The following is an 18,437-nucleotide window of genomic DNA, read 5'->3' as shown; positions in this document are numbered from 1 at the left end:
TACAATTTGGCAGGAAATAGGACCAGGTGCTGCAGGGCTAATCAGGCGCTCGGTGTTACCTGGATGATATCATTGTTACAATCAATATCTCCAAAATCTCAAGACAGTGTTAAAATAATCAGCAGATTATGGGGTCAGGGCATGATGCAACAAGTGTGAAAAATCCTTTAAACCAAGCATTTATTACTCTTGTCGAACCATTGATGCACAAGATTTACAGAAGTCGGCTGAGAAAATGCAAGCTGTGGTGGATGCCCCAAGGCCAAAGGATGTGTCACAGTTGTTGTCCTTTTAGGATTTGTCAATTATTATAACAGGTTTCTGCCAAATCTGGCTACTGTGCTCCACCCCTTGAACTCATTACTACAGATTTGGAAGAAATGACAATGAACAAAGCATTGTGAGGTGGTTTTCTGAAGGACAAAAGAAATGGTGATGCCAGACACTATACTCACATATTATGATCCACATTGTCCAGTGAAGCTTCCCTGTGATGTCTCACCTTGTGGTATAGGTGCAGTCATGTCACAAGTTATGAGTGATGAAGTGAACACTCCATAGCCTTTGCATCGTGTTCTCTGACCACTGCAGAGAATAATTACTCACAGATCGACAGAGAGGCCTTGAGTTTACTTTGGGTTGTAAAATGTTTCAACCAGTACATGTATGGGAGAGAGTTTACCCTCATTACTGATCATCAATCACGACTGTCCATTTTTAATCCACAGAAGGGTGTTCCACTAACAGCAGCAGTATGAATGGAGAGATGGACTCTGCTTCTTGGAGGACCCAAATCAGAGAAATGCTGATGGTTTGTCCCATTTACCCTTATAAAGGGAAATACCTGAAAAATTTACAAAAGAGGACACTCCTCCTGATGTATTCTCCCTACTGGAAATCTAAAGCCTCCCTATTACAGCAGAGGGAAACCAGAAAATACTCTGCACTTTTTCAGATCTACATGGCAACCCAAAATGGCTGGGATATGCAGCAGAATTTCCAGTTCCCCCATTTTTGTGAGCACTGGGATGAACTTGACCTTGACGGCATTGCTTTATGTGGGGATTGCGAGTTGTTGTACCATCCAAGCTGAGGCCAACTTATTGGAAGAGCTACACGTTGGTCATCTGGGCATGGTCAAAATGAAAGCACTGTCTCGAAGCTTTGTCTGGTGACCTGGGATATATCAGTAGATTGAGCAGCTTGTCGTGCACTTTTCAGGATGCCAACGCGTCCAGAAGACGCCTAGAGTAGCGCCTCTTCATCTTTGAGAATGGCCCACATTGCCCTGGCAGAGGATTCATGTGGATTTTGCCGACCGTTCATGGGCACCAGGTTCTTGGTCATAGTAGATGTAGCTGCAAAGTGGCCAGAAGTGTTCCCAATAGCCTCCGCTACAGTCTCGCATAGTTCTCAGTGTTGAAAACCCTCTTCTCAAGGATTGGTGTTCCAGGACACTTAGTTGGTGACAATGGACCACAGCTTATTGCGGAACAAGTTTCAGTCATTCCTGAAGATGAATGGAAAAAGACATATTGCATCTGCACTTTACTACCCAGCTACAGATGGCTTGGCAAAAAAGTTTGTCCAGAGTCTAAAGAACACACTGTGAGCAATGTCAGCAGAACACACTACACGGACATTAAATCAGAAGCTCACCAATTTCCTCCTTGCATGTTGCAATGCAGCTTGCTCCACAACCAGCTATGCTGTTCCTGGGGCATCCTTTACACTCACACTTGGAACTCCTCAAACCGAATCTCAGAAGGAGCATGCAGGCCAAACAGATGAGGCAAATAGAGGTCACCTCAGACAAGGAGATTTGATGTTTTACTCCTGGATAAGCAGTCCTGGCAAGGAACTACTGAGATGATTAAAAGTGGGTATTTGGAAAGATTAAGGACAGAAATGAATCACTCTCCTACACAGTGGAGATTAAGTCTAATGTCATCTGGAGACACCATGTCAATCAGTTAAGGAGAACAGAGTCAATTGTTAGAGAAGAAAGATGTCCAGAACTGTCAGAACCACTTCCTACAGTCCCAGGGTCAACTCCTACAACCACCACAGAGAGGCTTCAGAGCCTAAAATTGTTTCACAGGCACAAGTCTTCTCTCCTGACAAGCAAGAGTGACCCACCACCCCACCCCAGTCAGGAAAGACATTACCCCACAAGAGTGAGAAATCCTCCACAGCAATTAAATCTTCAGGTTGGAATGGAACGATTTAAAATGTACTGTGCTCTGGATGTCTATATAGTAGTTGTAATATATATAATATACTTTCTGTTGAGATGTATTCTATATTGAATATAGCTAAGCAGGGATGAGTGTTGTGTATTTAATATTTCAGTAATATTTGAGTAACTCTGTTTGACTAAGCATTCTTTGATTGGTTACATAATTAATTATGTGGCATATGTCAAAATGCCACCACTGCTTATATGCACACCTCGCTAAAGTAAAACGTAGTACATGAGTGATCCCAAGCTCCCATGTTTTTTATTTCAAATTAGTTCCTGGAGTTACAAAATATAACAATTGGGAGTGCTTCTTTTCATGGTACTGTATATTTCAATGATTTGGATGAAGGAATTGATGACATTGTGGTTAAGCTTGCAGATGACACAAAGATAGGTGGAGAGGCAGACAATGTTGAGGAATCAGGGAGGCCACAGAAGGACTTGGATAGAATGGGAGAATGGGCAAAAAAATGGCAGATAGAATATAGTGTAGAGAAGTATATGGTCATTCACTTTGGTGGAAGGAATAAAGGTATAGATTATTTTCCAAATGAGAGAAAATACAAAAATAAGATGTGCAAAGAGACTTGGGAATGCTTCTGCAGTATTCCCTAAAGGTTAACTTGCGGCAGAATGGTCAGAGAAGTGGCAGATGGAATACAGTGTTGGGCAGTTTGTAGTCATGCACTTTGGTAGAAGAAATAAATAATTTCTAAATGGGGAGAAAATTCAAATTTCTGAGGTGCAAAGAAGCTTGAGAGTCCTCGTGCAGGATTCCCTAAAGGTTAACTTGCAGGTTGAGTCAGTGATAAGGAAGGCAAATGCAATGTTAGCATTCACTTCAAGAGGGCTAGAATATGAGCAAGGATGTGATGCTGAGGTTTTATAAGCCATTGGAGAGGATGTTTCCTACAGTAGGTAAGTTTAGGACCAGAGGGCACAGCCTCAGAATTGAAGGACCTCTATTTAGAACAGAGATGAGGAGGACTTTCTTAAGCCAGATGGTGGTGAATCTGAGGAATTCATTGCCACCGATGGTTGTGGAGGGCAAGTCATTGAGTGTATTTAAAGCAGAGGTTGATAGGTTGTTGGTTAATCAGGACATCAAAGGTTATGGGGAGAAAGCAGGAGAATGGCGTTGTGAGGGATAATAAATCAGCCATGATGGAATGGCAGAATAGATTCGATGGGCTGAGTGGCCTAATTATGCTCCTGTGTCTTATGGACTTGTGGTTTATAACATGATTGTTTTTCAAGTTAGAGAAGGTGGTAGAAGCTGGAGCCAGAATTACTGCAGTTTTGGCTTCTATTGAATATGATGTTGCCTGTGCCAACATTTTTGTAGCTTCCATTGGGGAGACTGAATTCTCCTCGGCAGACTTCAGAGAAGTAAACATGTTGCTCCAGAACACTGAGAACATTCATACTCTCATCTACAATTTGGCATCCCTTTGGTATGTTGTCCAATACATCCAATATGTTCCTCATATCATGGATCCATTGTGTTGTACAACATGGAAACAAGCTCTTTGGCCTACGTAGTTTTTTTGTCCTCTTTGTTAAGCCCTATGACATGTTTGTTCTAGGTGCACCTCCAAATAGTTACCTACCTCCCAAAACGAGAAAATGAGGTAAATGCACTCTTTTCAACATTCCATTTTATTTATACATTTCCACATTTGAATCTACTCCATGGATTTGGTTGGTTGCTTCCTTTTTTCACCTCTCCTTTGTGCTAAGAAAGCAAATTATTTCTGAGTGGAATGCTAATGTTAACTTCTACAAGTCTTTTCTGCACATATTGTAAATGGTAAACACAAAGCATAATCATTACCATGGTGACTATATTTACACTTAAAAGGCTATTGTCTTGATTTTTCAAACAAAGTGAACCTGGAATATTAATTTCCCTGACCGCTTTTCATTGAAACTGTTTAAGCTTTTGTCCACTTCCAACATTTAATGTTTATGTTTCTGCTTTCCAGTACCAGCAGTTTTCTAATTTTGTTTAATCTTTTAAAGCACTTTGTACTGTACCTCAAGTTTTAGTTATTTTTATTGTGTCAGTAATGTTTTCAATAACCCATTATTTGTCCTATTACTCTTATCCTTTTTGCATTCCTGCTCCTACTCTCAATTGCTGTTAAAACCTACTTTAGATAAATGTCACCATTATTTGTATAATCCACAGTATAAATTAGAACTAACTAGTCAGAGAAGCAAGGAGATAATTTTGTGTTATATTCTATTTAAGGCCAGTTTCCTGCAGTAGGATTGTTTGTGATGGTTGAGTGGAATAATTGTAAACTGACCAGTCAATGTTGATTGAAGGATAGTGCTTGCTTTGATGCTAAACCTCCAAAACACAGTAATTAAAATATGTGTTAAAGTGCTAATGCTCTGCTGTTTGGTTAACTTCTTGACAATGTACAAATATATGAAGCAATATATTGCTTACAGGGTGCTATTTCATTCCAGTATGTACAGGAAACTGAGGTGATTTCTGAACAGTTTGCTTGTCTCCCCCGGTTCAGAAATCCAATGGCTTCGTATTTCTATTGTTGGTCTGGCTGAGATACACAAACGAACACAAACAGATATCAGATCTGGGCCTTTGTATCAGTGTTGTAAGTAGATAATATAGAACAATATGCTTTTGGTGACGTTTGAAGCACCATTCATTTAGTTTTATTGTTAAATATTTGTTTATATGAGATGGTATGATGTTCTCTGGCAAAATTTTATTGCTTACATACAATTCATTCAAACTAATGAAAGTATTTCTTTACAAATAATGTATTAAGAGATGTTTGATTTGTCTAAAAGGTTAAACCTGTCATCAATTACATTGAAATCACACAGACACTACATTTCTTTACAGAGGTATACTCTTCCTCTCTAATTGCTAGACTTTTCCCTTCAAAATTTCCTTCAAATCCCCCACACTAAACAGCAAACTCCTTCCTCCACTGCACCAAAGCATTCTCTCCTCTTCGGTTATCTAATCAGAACGGCTTCCAGCTGCTGCCCCTTTCCTGATACAACTGTTTTCGTTGGGTGTGGAATTCCTGTAAATAGGCAGGAATTCATGAGATACCACCAGACGAGGAATTCCTACTTGAAGTACTTTGCAGCAGAGTCCCAGAGGGAACCAAAATGGCAACTGCTAACAGATCAACTACGCAAGGGTGCATTGACCAGTTATGTAGCAGTGATTTATCAAGTCACTGCTTCATTGAATATTTGAAGCTGCAAAAGAAAGTAACTCTAGATTTGTCTGGCTATCTAGTGTTTCTCCTTCATTCTTTTTATGTGTGAACTTAGTAGCTGACCTGCCTGATAGACTCAATATTTGATAGATTTTCCACAAACCAATCTTCCCTTGATGTTACAAATAATAATCAGGAAAAATTACTTAGACCATATCTAATAGCAAACAGCAGAATGCCTCTGATTTGATTTAAAAGCACAGAATGAAGGATTTCACAGTGCAAATCTTGTGGTTAATGCTGGTTTGAGGGCATATTGCAATGCATATTCCACCTGAGATAGGGTGTCTCAGGCAGCCACAGCCAGATACATTCATACCCCTCCAATCTGTTTATATAAGGTTTCCTCCTTCATTGGGTAGCACAGTTTCCCATTATATCTCAATACTGCTGTGATGTTCCTGTGTACATACTCTTCAAACTATTTCAATATTAATACAAAAATAACAAGCAGTGAATACTGGAAATATGAAATACAAATAGAAAACTATACTGCAAATCAGACAACAGCAATAAAGAGAAAGAGTTAACATTTCAGGCAATATACTTGCATCAGAGATATTCTCTCCAAAGAAGGTCAGCCAGCTATAGAAAAGATGTCATTAAGACTCATGAGGTTGTTGCCAGGACTGGAGGACTTGAGTTACTATGAGTTGATACACAGGCTGAGAACTTTTCCCCTGGAGCATGAAAGGTTGAAAGCTGAGATTATAGTGGTATATAAAACCGTGAGGGGTATCGATAAAGTGGATGGACAGTTTTATTTTCTTGGGTAGGGCAGTCATTTAAAAGATGTCTGGACAGGTACGTGGATAGGAAACGCCAGAAGAATGTGAGCCAAATGCAGGCAAACGGGACTAGCTCAGGCAGACGTGTCAGCTTGGACCAAAGCCTTGTAATTCTATGATTAATGAAATATCTAGCATTTTGGTTTAGATCAGCACCTTACTTCTCTCTCAATTTCCTTTCCTGCTCTTCCAAATCAGTCATCTAGAAACCTTGCATATCTTTAGTGATGGTTCTTTCATTAGCTCTGCTGAAGTGACATAGCAAAATATCTAGAAACTTACTGGTTACTTTTCAATCTGCTCTCTGGCTTAGAGTCGTACAGCATGGAGGCAGGCCCTTCAACTCAACTCCTCCATGCTGAACAAGTTGCCGACCTGAGGTAGTCCCACTTACCTGTGTTTGGCCCATATTCCTCTCAGTAATTCCTATCTGTGTAACTATCTTTTAAACAAGGTACCCACCTGTAGAAGTTCATCTGGCAGCTCATTCCATATACCCACCACCCTCTGTGTGCAAAAATTTGTCCCTCAGGTCCTCTTTAAATCTTTCCCCTTTCACCTTATATACACTCTATTTCTTTAGATTCTCCTGCCCTTGGCAAAAGACATGACCATTCACCTAATTCATACTACTCATGATTCTATATGCCTCGAAAAGTTCATTTCTTGGCCTTCTACACTTCAGGTAAATGACCGCAGCCTATGTAGTCTCTCTTTGTAACTCAAGACCTCCAGTCCTGTTAACATCCTTGTGAGTGTTTTCCACACCCTTTAATGAGATCCTTTCTATAGCTGGGTGAGCAGAATGGCACATAACATTTAAAGCATGGTCTAATCAATGACTTGCATAGCTGTAACATGACTGCCCAACTCTCGTACCCAGTCCCTGACCAATAAAGATAAGCATGCAAATGCCTTCTTCAACACCCTGTCCATCTCTGTTGCCCTTAGACCCTTAGGTCTTTCTGTTCTACAACACTCTCTGGCTTATCATTTACAACCCTGGAGAGTGTTGTAGAATAGAAAACAAGTATTTTCCTGGATTAAATTCCCAAAATGCAAACTTCACACTTGACTTGAGTTAAATTTCACCTGCCATTCCCTGTTGTAATCATAGATAACCAAACATGACTCTTCACATCACCCAGACACTAGACTGGTTGAATGACTCTTACTTGTTTTTGCTTCTTGTGCTCTTTCTTAATTTATTCCTTGCACATACAGCAAATATTCCATGTCACATACTCCCTGCTTTCACGTCTCTTCTGAATTCACAGTTCTCCTCATTCTCAATCTAGCCTCAATAAATATCTCATCCTATCAAGAAAATGGTTGCTTCTTCACTAGGACCACATCATTGCTTCATATTTTCCTCTGTAAAAAAATTCAGAACAATGTCTTTCATGATAGGGCACAATGTACGCATTTTTCTAACAGATTAGTAGCAGCCTAGGATATTCTAGATTGACACAAGATTGATATAAAGTTTCAGAGGAATACATTCAAAGACTTACAATTTTACATGTGGAATGTAAGAGGCAGCTGAAATGAGATGGGGAAATCACTAATTGGAGCACTACTGCTTTTTTTCATATACTGAGAATTTTGATTTCTAATTATTAGATTAGATTATGAAGACACGTAGTCCTCTTTTATTGTCATTTAGTAATGCATGCATTAAGAAATGATACAATATTTCCTCCAGTGTGATATCACAAAAAACAGGACAGACCAAGACTGAAAAAACTGACAAAACCACATAATTATAACGTATAGTTACAACAGTGCAACAATACCATAACTTGATGAAGAAGTCCATGAGCACAGTAAACGTTCAGTATCTCAAATGTCCCACATCTCACGCAGACGAGAGAAGGAAGAACCCTCCCTGCCATGCCGACCATAGTCCGACTCTGAGTCATCTGAAAACTTCGAGCTCTGATCAGCTCTCCGACACCGAGTACTGAACGCCATCTCTGTCCGAACGATTCGACTTCAACCTCGGTCGCCAACAGCAGGCAAAGCCGGGGATTTTGAGGCCTACCCTCTGAAAGATTCCCGACTGCGCAGTAACGACAGCAGCGAACGAGCGTTTCAGAAATTTCTCCGGATGTTCCTCTGTGCTTTCACATCCATCTTCATCAAATCAGAATTGTCCACTGCCCCTATTTAACAGCTATGATATCATTTTTCACCGGAGGGCTGCGCACGCGCGCGGTGCGCTGCGCTCTCTCCTCCTGGATTAAGGAAAACAGAAACTATATTTTTCTGAAGCCTATCATCCATGGAATAAAAAAAAGATGCTTGTTTCACTATCTGTAGGCAGGCAGTTCAGTCATTTCTTTCTAAATTCTTTCATTGGATATGTTCTCCTTTCCCTCTTGTCAACCAATATTTCATGGAAAGAGAATGGGAGTGTTGAGATAATTTTTAGTGCAAGATCAATGTTCCAGGAATATTTTGATCTTTATGAAAGCAATCATATAGGTGTCAAAATGTGCTCTATGTATTTTCCAGATTTATTCACTACTACACTTTTTCAGATTTATTACTAACTAATATTTATTAACCACTCTAGAGGAGAACTGTTTGTGGACCATCTACACCACCCCCCCCAACCTTGCTGGTTCTCAATATCTCCCACTTAATGCAGCCAGTAACTGGACTCCCACTGTAATGCTGCCAGAGTCCATGATGTCCAATACATCATTATCATTATCTGCCATGCCATATGATGTGAAAAACTCCTTGGGGTTAAAGGACTGCGGTGCAGAAGAGCCACCAAGAACATTCTGGAGGCTGCTGAAAAGGCCTCGTGGGGGCTGTGGATCCGGAGGGGGGATCCGTGGATTAGTGCACCACTTGGACACAAGTTGGGGGCTGATCACCCCCGGCTGGATCGCCCGGTCGATGGTGTCTGATGATTAAAGACCCGAAATACCCTATGACTCCAGGTTCATCACTGAAGACGTGTCCAAGTAGCACCAGAAGGTGTATTCTACAACTGGGTGATCATTGACCTGATGACCATGATTGTTCTTGGCAAATATAACTGCAGAAGTGGTTTGCCATTGCCTTCTTCTGATCAGTGCCTTTCTGAGATTACCTGCCTGGCGTAAGTGGTTGCATATCCAGGACTTCATGGTGGACATTATGGACTCTGGCAGCATTACAGTAGGAGTCCAGTTACTGGCTGCATTAAGTGGGAGATATTGAGAACCAGCAAGCTTGCGGGGGGCTTGTAGTTGGTCTGGAAACAGTTCTGCTCTAGAGTGGTTAATAAATATTAGTTAGTAATAAATCTGGAAAAGAGTAGTTGTTAATAACCAGCTGCTCATACGACCATCCACCTCCTGCTCCCGTGGCTTCACATGACCCTGATTTCGGGGGGGGAGGGGCTAAGAAGGTGCTGAACCTTGCCCAAGGGTGACCTGTAGGCTGGAAGATGGAAAGAACATCTAAAACTTCCTTTGGTAGAGACGTATCTCTACTCCACCACCCAATGTCCGTTATAATATTGTCAAAAGAAAGGACCATCTTGTCAGTGCAACCAGACTCTTGATATTCCCATCCACATTGTTACTTGGGTGTTATATACCTGACCTACCTCTGCCATACTCCAGAGTCACACAAAAAAAATCGAGAAATTAACTTTTCTATTTTCAATGCTGCCTGAATAAAATCTTCCAGCACTGTTTGATTACTACAACATTTTTCCTCCTGCAGTGTTGGTAAATAGTTAACACTCCTTCTCTTCTCATGCCTTGCATTCCAGGATTTAACAAGGATCTTTGTTAAAAGTGAGCTTGGAGTTAAAGGTATTCAAAGTCAATGATTTATAGATTTTGTAGAAATAGCTGGGGAACCACAGAATATTGATCTATACAATTGGCAAAAATCCAACAATGCCATTTAATAAAAACACAATTTGGCTTAATGGAGCACTATAAATCAGTGTCTTGCACTGTTACAGTTACAGGCTGAACACCTATATTGGTAGACAAGCAATAATTCTGGAAGTTTGCCAATATATGATATGAATGCCACAAATATTAATCAGACATGCTTGAAAAAGCATTATGAATGTTGGTTCAAATCTAAAAAAATAGCATTTATCTGGGTTTGAATACTTATGCTTAGTAATAGATCTACAGGTGCCTGAAAAGAAAGTATTTCTTAATAAACTTTATCGCAATAAATATTTATGGTTGAAAAGTTGCAACTCGATTGGCTTCTTGAAATTTGCCACAGAAGAGGAATGCGCCTTGAAATCTGAAGAGACGATGTCTGATATTTAATTGGTCCGAGATCCCAGTTCCCATCCCCTTCGCCCTAGGTGTCTGTTTGGGGGATTTGGATAAAGAGGAAATGATGTGGTAATGAGGGCTTGTTAATTACAGTCTGGGACCGAGCAGTGTGAGAGATTGTCGTGTTATAGGGCGGAGAGGGAGAAAAACAAAGCAGTGAAACCCCCATCGGAGTCTGGGCACGCCAGCTTTTCAATCCTATACTCAAGGAGGAACGCAGTGATTGCGATAACCCCTCCCAAACTTGAAACTGTAAGAGCAATGCCGGCTGAATTTGGTTGATTAAAATCGCATCGGCAGTGTTATAGGCGGCTGTCTTGTTCGTCATCCAGGGGCCAGTTTAGTGTTTTAACACTGTTTTCGGTTGTGGCAAAGCTCGGTTGGAGATTTCCATTAATGTCGGCCTCTTCTGAATAGGAAAATCTGACTTCGCAAGAGGTAGGTTAAAACTTATAGTAAGCTGAGTTCGTCTATCAGGTTAGTTGGATTAATCGTGGTTACAGTATCAATATTTATTTGACTTGATTTCCAAGTAACTCGGAGCCGATTTTTTTTTGGTAACCGGTTAGTTGGAAAATCCCAGCCAAGTTATTTTTCAAGTTTACTCCATCTGACGGCTTTAAAAACAGGAATGCCTGTTTATTTGCGGCAGCTCCGGGCGAATGTGGTCACAGCTGTTTTGTATGACAATGCCAAGTCTTAAATTTCTTTTCAACAGGGCAACTGAAGGAACATGTTCAGACTCTTGGGAACCATACAACTGAGGCAACCTTGGCTCCCCTCCCCTCCCCTCCCCTCCGGTGTCTTTTTCGAGTTTAAATGGCGGCTTGAAGTCCAACCTGGCTGGGTGTTGAAACACGTTTACTCGCCTGTCTGTTGCAAGGTTCAGAGCAAATGTCTGGCCAGGTCCAGTGTCTGTCTCGTCATGAATTATTGAATGGGATTATAATGTTTTCCATATGTTGTTTCTTATTGCGCGATAGTACAGGTAGTTGCAACACAATGTAATTGGATAACATGAACCTCGATAGTAGGAGGAAAGGTAATAGATAAAGTTACGTACTCATTTCTAATAGAACAAAGCTTTTCTCCTCAAATGAGAGCACATTCGGTTCATATTTTGTGCATGCACTTTGAATTGCAAACTGAATTTATTCCGAAGGCTTGTGCGATTTCGATTGCCTTGACGGTTTTGGGCTGGATCCTTTTTATTTTTATGTGGAGATACAGCGCGGAATAGGCCCTTTCGGCCCGACGAACCGTGCCGTCCAGCAGCCCGCCCATGTAACCCTAGTCTAATCACAGGACAATTTACAATGACCAAATAACCTTCTAACCAGTAAGTCTTTGGATTGTGGGAGGAAACCGGAGCACCCGGAAGAAACCCACTCGGTCACGGGGAGAATATACAAACTCCGACGCCCCGAGCTGTAATAGCGTCGCGCTAGCCTCTACACTACTGTGGCGCCTCTTGCACCGCATTTCATTCTCTTATCCCTAAAACTAGATTTAATTTGCTCTTGCTTTCCTGCCCAGAGTTTTCAAGTTGTACTCTGATAGCCCTTCGTTTCTCCACAGTAGGAAAATCACATTGGCTACACCCAGTTCTTCATTTACTACTTCTCTCTAAACCTACCCCTCTTCTCTTGGACAGCAATCTGACATATTAACTTGACATATTATCACTGCTTCCTAGTAGATGGTTCAAAGCCGATTCACAGTGGTCTTTAAGGAGGATGCATATCAGTTTTAGGGGTGTAGACAGGTTGAGTACATGGGATAGAACAACTGAGATGGATTCATGTGGAGAAGTGTGAGGGTATCTAACAAGGTAAAAGAAGTGATGAGAACTATTGGTAAACCAGTCACTAACTGGCTCCTGGGTTGGCTGTGACTGGCTTCATGGCTGTGGACTCACTTTCTTGATCTTCAGTTCTGAATGGTATTTGTTTATTTTTGTTGTTTGCCAGATTTGTTTATTTTTGCAAGTTGGGTGTCTGATGGTCTTTTTTAATGGGTTCTACTTGGGGTTCTTTGTTTCGTGGCTGGCTGAAAGGTTCCCAAGGTTGTGTATAGTGTGCATACTTTGATGTGCTTTGAACCTTTTGAGCACAAGTGCACATAAACTAGCGGTGTCATGGTAGTGTAGTGGTTAGCACAGTGCTTCACAGTACCAGCGTCCTGGGTTCAATTCCCACTGCTACGCAGAAGGAGTTTGTACGTTCTCCCTGTGACCACGTGGGTTTCGTCCAGGTGCTCCAGTTTCCTGTCTCAGTCCAGCCATATGGGTAGGTTAATTGGTCATGTAAATTGTCCTGTGATTGGGTTGGGATTAAATCAGGAGATTGCTAGGTGGCACGGCTCGAAGAGCCTATTCCACGCTGTATCTCAATAAATAAATAAGTTAACTTTCAAGTGCAACAAGCAATTAACACAAGCAGAATCTTGGCATTTGTGCTAAAGGATTTGAGTTAAAAATGTCTTGCTCCATTTATACAAGGCTCTGGTGGGACTACATCTGGAATATTGTGTATTTCCACCCAAGGAAGAATATATTTGTGATAACTGGAGCCAGATTAATTCCTGGGATGGAGGATTTGTCTTGCGAGGACAGATTAGGCGCAATATACCTATACTTGAGGAAAATGTTTAAAAAGTAGATTTTTGCGGGGCTTAATAGGATTGATATTCCAGCTGATTTGGGGGGTGGGGTTGATGGTGTCTTACCAGGGGACAAAATCTCAATAAGGGACAGGGTGAGAATTTTAATCACCTTGGGTGGTGTTTTTATTTTGAATTCACAATCCAAGTTGCTGAGTGTATTGAAGACTGCTTAAAAGTTTACTGGATATTAAAAGAACTGAGAGTGGGGGATGGGAATTGGAGTGTTAGGGCTGAGGATGGGGAAGGTTGATATATAGGTTGATGTATTGTGTACTGAGTGCGAGGAAGGACAGGCAGAGGATAGGGCAAAATTGAAGTAAATGGAATGAGTTAAAGTGTACCGTGGGGACCAGGGCCGGACTTTAGGCAGGGCTAGGCTGGGCTGCAGCCCAGGGGCCAGAGCTGTAGAGGGGCCCAAGGTACGAGAGTGGAGCACAGAAAAGAAAAAAGAAACAAGAAAAAGAGGAGCATGAGAAAGAAGCATGAAAAAAGACATTGAAATTGACAGAATTTTTTTAAACCTGTTCTCGATGATGCAGCAGCACCATCGCTCTTGTCGCAGTCTGAGACCGGTGGACAAACGGAGACTTGTTCAACAGCTAGTGCTAGCACCAGCGTTAGCACAGGACCACCGTCCTTGCCACAGTCAGCAGCTAACGTTGAAGAGGCAGAGAGCATGACTTTGGGATTCCCGACCACAGAGGCCTCCGAACAACCAAGTTGGGCTGCCATTAATGTTAACGTTACCGCTACTGAGGATCCTTACAGCACTTATCCTGCTCACTGGGGAAAGGAAACATTAGATGATTCAGTCCGAGCGTACTGGGCTAAGAAAGGGCCGGAGTCCTGCCAGAATAAGGATGTGGATATCAAAGCTTTGGAACAAGTATACAAAAGGCAAAGACGTTTTTTCTCCAAATTTCACTTCAAACGCAAGCTGGTAAATGGTGAGTACATATCAAGGCAATGGCTCCTATATTCCCCTTCCACCAGCTGTGTGTTTTGTTTTGCGTGTCGCATCTTCAGTGATGGTAACTGTCAGTCCATCTTCGAAACTGGCTTTAGTGACTGGAAACATGCCGCTGAGCGCACAGGAGAGCATGAAAAAAGTGAAGACCGCAGGAAAACGATACTGACTTATATTACACTAGCGTCTGACAGCAGAAGAATAGATACAGAACTGCAAAAACAGTTCGAGTCAGCATGTATCTACTGGACCGACGTATTGAGAAAAGTGTTGGTGGTTGTGAAGTTTTTGGTTGAGAGGGGACTGGCTAGCCGAGGCTCCAGTGACATATTTGACAGGCCTGATAATGGCAACTACATAGGCTCAGATCCACAATGGGACAGGACAGGCTGAGTCATCTTACTCTGATGTCACTTGAAAGTGATCTTGTTCGGAAACTGGATTTTAGTAATCTGATCAAGGACTTTGCTGCGAAGAAATCCAGAAGAACTAGGCTTTAATTTTGAAAAACAAGCATCTGACTTTGTAAATATCTAGGCTTGTGTGTCAGTGCTGTGCCTGTTTTTGTGGCAATAGGCTAATAGTTGATTGTTTACAAACTTAGTAAGTAATAAGTGGTCTTTACTCTGCAAACCACACAGCACAGCAATAGGTTAGTATGTGCTAGATCTCATTTTTCAAAAAGATTGTTGAAGTATTCTTAAGTTTCCTAGTTTGCCATAGTGCCATCTCTGTTGGCCTTTTTGTCTCTCATTTCCATTTTACTTTTTCTGAGCACACGGTTGAGAAAAATACCAGATAAAAATGCTTTGGCATTATTTGAGAAATAAGGCTTATGGTATGTGCAGCAATAGCTAAATAAAGATCTAAGATTGGGTACATCATACTTTGTCTCCCTCATAACTTTACTAAGCCAACTAAGCCTAGGTCAATTTTTGAGTGCTTTAGATGCTGTCCTTCAAACTAAGAATCTGTCCTCCCTCTTAAGTCCTGTAAGTTTTATTAGTTAGTTAAGGCATCCGTTAGTCTTGCGAGAACATGGATCTCCACCTGGAAAGTCTTCACTCAAAAGGGCGCAGGCCTGGAGAGTGTATGGAAGACTAGCAGTTGCCCATGCTGCAAGTCTCCCCTCTCCACGACACCAATGTTGTCCAAGGGAAGGGCATTAGGACCCATACAGCTTGGCACCAGTGTCATCGCAGAGCAATGTGTGATTAAGTGCCTTGCTCAAGTTGCCTTGGCTGGGGCTCGAACTCATGACCTTTAGGTCGCTAGTTTATAGCCTACGTATTGTACTAAACCAATGTCTTGGTCCACAACTTTGATATTTAGACCAGTACGAACTTTGCTCTTGTTCTTACCTTTGCTTGGTACAGCAGCATTTTACGGTGTCGGCAGGGGCCCATCAGGGCCGCCAGCCCAGGGGCCCCGGCCCCACTGAATCTGGCCCTGGTGGGGACAAAATTAGAAGGGGTAATGAGTACAAGACTGAAGGTGTTATGTTTGAGTGAATGCAGTATGTGGAATGATTGGGGAATAATGGCACTGGGCCCAGCATGTAAGTGCCATTACAAAGAAATCATAGCAGCACATCTACCTTAGATGTTTGCAAGGATTCAGTGTGACATCAAAAACTTTGAAAAACTTCTGGAGTGTATATTGACGGATTGCATCATGACTTCATATGGAAATACCAATGTCTGTGATTGGAAAATCCTACTAAAGTAGTGGATATGGCCCAATCCATCACAGGTAAAGTCATCTCCACCATCGAGCATATCCACATGAAACACTTTCACGGGAAAGCAGCATCCATCAAGGACACACACCCCCACACCACCCAGGCTATGTTCTCTTCTCTCTTCTGCCATCAGAAAGAAGTTCAAGTTTATTGTCATCTGACTGTACATGTATACAACCAAATGAAACAATGTACCACCAGACCATGGTGTACCCATGCAACATGCAGCACGCAAAGCACTAAACTGAACTATTAAACCATAAATAAGTTAATAAAATACAATTCAAAATCCATGTAGTTAAGTGGAGCCACTCTGCCATCTTGTTTCGCAACATAATTTGGATGGGAGGGATATGGAGGGCTACAGTCCAGGTGTAGGTTGAGGGACTAAGTAGAGTAATAGTTCAGCATAGACTAGATGGGCCAATGGGCCTCTTCTGTGCTGTACTCTGCGACCCCCCCCCCCCCCCCCCCAATGCACTAAACATCCTCCTGGCACTTATTCCTGTAAAGCAGGACAAGTGTTATACCTCTTCCCATACCACCATTTAGTGCCCCAAATAGTCCCTACAGGTTAGGTGACACTTCACCTGCTGGGATCATCTACTGTATCCGGTGCTCCCATTGTGGCTTTATCTACATCAGTGAGATGTGATACAGATTGGGAAACTGCTTGGTTGAGTACTCTCACTACATCTGCCACAAAAGGTGGGATTTCCTAGTGACCACCCATTTCAGTTAGATTTCCCATTCTAACGTGGCCACTTCTACTGCCATGATGAGGCCACACTGAGGTCGGAGGGGGAACACCCTGTGTCCTTCTGTGTAACCTCCAGCCTGATGGCATAAGCAGGGAATTCTCCAGTTTCTGGTAATTTCTTCGCCTTCCTCTCTGGTGTAATATCACTGATGTGCATTGTGAAATTTGGTGTTTTGCGGCATTGTAATCATAATGGGGGAAAACGCTATAGATCACAATAAGTAATATATGTATATAAAATTTAAAATAAATTGTGCAAAAAACGTGAGGTAGTGTTCAAAGGTTTGTTATCCATTCTGAAACCTGGTGGCTGATGGGAAGAATCTGTTCATGAATTGTTAAGTGTTTGTCTCCGGGCTCCAGAACCACTTCCTTGATACTAGCAATGAAAAGGGGGCATGTCTTGGGTGAAGGGAGTCCTTCTGAAGTTTTACTGGATGTAGGGCAGCCCAGTACCCATGATGTATATGACTGGCCGGGTTTAGAACTTTCTGCAACTTTTTCAGATCCTGTGCAGTGGCCTTCCATATCACACAGTGATACAACCAGTTAGAATGCTCTCCATGGTACATCTGTAGACATTTGTGAGTGTCTTTGGTGACGCACCTAGCATCGTCAAGCTCCTAATGAAATATAGCCATGATTTTGCCTTCTATGTAATTTCATCAATACGTTGTGCCCAAGATGCATCTTCAGAGATGTTGACACCCAGGGACTTCAGATTGCGCACTCCTTCCACTACTGATCCCTCAATGAGGACTGGTGTGTGTTCCCTCGACTTCCGTTCTTGAAGTCCACAATCAGTTCCTTGGTCTTACTGACGTTGAGTGCAAGGTTATTGTTGTGACACCACTCAACCAACTGATCTATCTTGCTCCTGTATACCATCTTGTTGCCACAACATATCACCTGTGGAAACAGAAGCGAGCACACTTGACCACTGCTATACCACCTTCAGAAATGTTTACTATACCACCCACGCCCACACCTTAGAAACTCTGATCACCTGGCTGTATTTGTACTCCTGGCATATAGGCAGAGACTGAAGACCACAGCATCAGTGGTGAGGAGCAAGAGGTATGGTCGAGGAAGGCAGAGGAGCTGAACAATGTTAATGGGTCTGAATGAATATGTCACAATTGTCGCCAACATTGTCAAGACCTGTGTGGATGAGTACATCCTTGGACATACTGGACATGCCCAAACCAAAAGCTATGGATGTATTGAGGGCACTCAAGACCGGTGATGTAGACAAATGCAAGAAGTCCAGGTACGGGGCTGGCTGGTGGCGCAATGACATCAGCACCGGACTCTGGAACGAAGGTTCCAGGTTCGAATCCAGCCGGAGCCGCTCCTGTGTACGCTTTCCATCCGTGCCGGGTTATGTGTGGAGATTGCAACTCGACCTGGTAAGATAAAGGGAAAAATACTGCAAAATGTCTATGTGAGGAGCGGCATGCCACGCAGTCTCTCTCTCGATCTGCGCCTTGTAAAGGCATGAAAAAGACATCGTTCCGCCAACATCGCACACGCAGGCACGGACGCACATGCCAAAAAAAAAGTCCAGGTGTGACCCTCAGAAGGCTATTTTAAGAGTGATAAAACAATTCCATTTGAGGTTAGAGGTGGAATTGGATGCATGTCTACTCTGGCAGGATTTGCAGGCCATTACTTCCTGCAAAGCGATCCCTAACATCGT

The 18,437-nt window shown here is 42.2% G+C and overlaps 1 protein-coding gene across 7 annotated transcripts in view; it reads left to right on the top strand.

Annotated features, from left to right (window-relative positions):
• Positions 1-18,437, top strand: part of LOC140199612 (activin receptor type-1-like) — a 148,255-nt gene that overhangs the window by 23,822 nt on the left and 105,996 nt on the right. For 2 of the 7 annotated variants that reach the window (XM_072261968.1, XM_072261969.1), the window contains exon 1: positions 10,591-11,044. The exons of 1 other annotated variant lie outside the window; for it this stretch is intronic. The gene's annotated coding sequence lies outside the window, so the exon portion shown is untranslated. Of the gene's footprint in view, positions 1-10,588; positions 11,045-11,451; positions 11,513-14,195; positions 14,218-18,437 lie in introns of those variants that run through there. 4 more of the 7 variants (XR_011886452.1, XM_072261973.1, XM_072261972.1 and 1 more) reach the window with 4 other exon arrangements.

This window comes from Mobula birostris, chromosome 6 (assembly GCF_030028105.1).
Source record: "Mobula birostris isolate sMobBir1 chromosome 6, sMobBir1.hap1, whole genome shotgun sequence".
Taxonomy (NCBI): Eukaryota; Metazoa; Chordata; class Chondrichthyes; order Myliobatiformes; family Myliobatidae; genus Mobula; species Mobula birostris.
Note: the sequence above shows the minus strand (reverse complement) of the source record. Positions and strands in the feature narration are given on the sequence as shown.